This window comes from Chiloscyllium plagiosum, chromosome 13, assembly GCF_004010195.1.
Source record: "Chiloscyllium plagiosum isolate BGI_BamShark_2017 chromosome 13, ASM401019v2, whole genome shotgun sequence".
Classification (NCBI taxonomy): Eukaryota; Metazoa; Chordata; class Chondrichthyes; order Orectolobiformes; family Hemiscylliidae; genus Chiloscyllium; species Chiloscyllium plagiosum.
The window spans coordinates 44210782-44213172 of NC_057722.1; positions in this window are offsets into that span (position 1 = coordinate 44210782).

The window sequence follows — 2391 nt, forward strand, 5'->3', positions numbered from 1 at the left end:
GGCCTAACCAATGTCCTGTACAGCCACAGCATGACCTCCCAACTCTTATACTCCATACTCTGACCAATAAGGGAAAGCATACCAACTGCCTTCTTCACTATCCTATCTACCTGCAATTCCACTTTCAAGGAACTATGAACCTGCACTCCAAGGTCTCTTTGCTCAGCAACACTCCCTCGGACCTTACCATTAAGTGTATAAATCCTGCTAAGATTTGCTTTCCCAAAATGCAGCACCTCACATTAATCCAAATTAAACCCCACCTGCCACTTCTCCGCCCATTGGCCCATCTGATCAAGATCCTGTTGTAATTTGAGATAACCTTCTTCGCTGTCCACTACACCTCCAATTTTGGTGTCATCTGCAAACTTACTAACTATACCTCTTATGCTCACATCCAAATCATTTATATAAATAATGAAAAGTAGGGGACACAGCACTGATCCTTGTGGCACTCCACTGATCACAGGCCTCCAGTCCTAAAAACAACAGTTTATCACCACCCTCTGTCTTCTACCTTTCAGTCAGTTCTGTATTCAAATGGCTAGTTCTCCCTGTATTCTGAGAGATCTAACCTGGCTAACCAGTCTCCCATGGGGAACCTTGTTGAACGCCTTACTGAAATCTATCTAGATCAAATATACCACTCTGCCCTCATCAATCCTCTTTGTTATTTCTTCAAAAAACTCAATCAAGTTTGTGAGACATGATTCCCACACACAAAGCCATATTGACTATCCCTAATCAGTCCTTGCCTTTCCAAATACATGTACATCTTGTCCCTCATGATTCCCTCCAACAACTTGCCCACCACCGATGTCAGGCTCACTGGTCTATAGTTCCCTGGCTTGTCCTTACCACCTTTCTTAAACAATGGCACCACGTTAGCCAACCTCTAGTCTTCCGGCACCTCACCTGTGACTATCGATGATACAAATATCTCAGTAAGAGGCTTAGCAATCACTTCCCTCGCTTCCCACAGAGTTCTAAGGTACACCTGATCAGGTTCTGTGGATTTATCCACTTTTATGCATTTCAAGACATCCAGCACTTCCTCCTTTATAATATGGACATTTTTCAAGGTGTCACTATCTATTTCTCTACATTCTATATCTTCCATGTCCTTTCCCACAGTAAATATTGATGCAAAATACTCATTTAGTATCTCTCAGTCATATGACATTTAAACAAACTCTTCGGTCCAACCAGTCCACACCAACTATGTTCCCAAACTAAATTAGTCCTACCTGCATGCACTTAGCCTGGATCTCTCCATATCTTTCCTATTCACGTACATATCCAAATGGCTTTTAAATGTTGTAACTGTTCTTGTGACCACCACTTCCTTTAGCAGTTCATTCTGCACACTAACCACTCTCTGTGTAAAAATGTTGCCTTTGTAAAACTTTATTCTCTCACCCTAAAAATATACCACCAACTTTTAAACTCCCCACCTGAGAGACAAGAACTTCTGCTACTCACCTTATCTATGCCTCTCATGATTTTATAAATCTATGTAAGATCACCCCTCAACCTTCTACACACCAATGAAAAAGATCCCAGCCTATCCAGCCTCTCCCTGTAACTCAAATCCTGCATTCCTGGCAATATCCTAGTAAATCTTTTCTGAACACTCTCCAGTTTAATAATACCCTTCCTATAATAGGGTGACCAGAATTGCACACAGTAGTCCAGGAGAGGCCTCACCAAGTCATGTACAATCTCAACATGACATCCCAAATCTATAAACAAAGGTCTGAGCAATGACAGCAAACATGTAAAATGCTTTCTTAACCATCCTGTTTACCTGTGATTCAAACTTCAAAAAACTATGCACCTGAATCCCTATGTTTCTGTATTCTACAACATTACCCAGGGCCCGACCATTAATTGTATAAGTCCTGTCCTTGTTTGTTTTCCCAAAATGCAATGCCTCACATTTATTCAAACGAAACGCCATCTGCCACTCCTCAGCCTACTAACTCAGTTGATCAAGATCTCGAAATAAAGATCATTCACAAATACAGTAACTTTCATGAATTCAGGACACTCCAAAGCCAATGAAGCAGTGTCATGCTGATGTGTCAACCTAGATTGTCTGCTTCAATCTCTGCAGTGAACAGACCTTGGGTGACGTTCCCAATTCAATATGGTTCCAGATGAGATACTCCAAACAGTTAGCGCCAGGTTGAGGAGAATGAACTGACTCCACTTCTTTATTCATCCACCTACACCCTCATTTAGTTGCATCCAAAGCCAAATGAACTTATGTTTTAAAACAAGCCAAATTAACCAGTCCCTCTTTCATTAAGAAAGAGTAAGTTTATTAATTAATAAATACAAGAAGTAGTAGAAACACAACACACATATTAGAAATAACAGGCGAGTCAA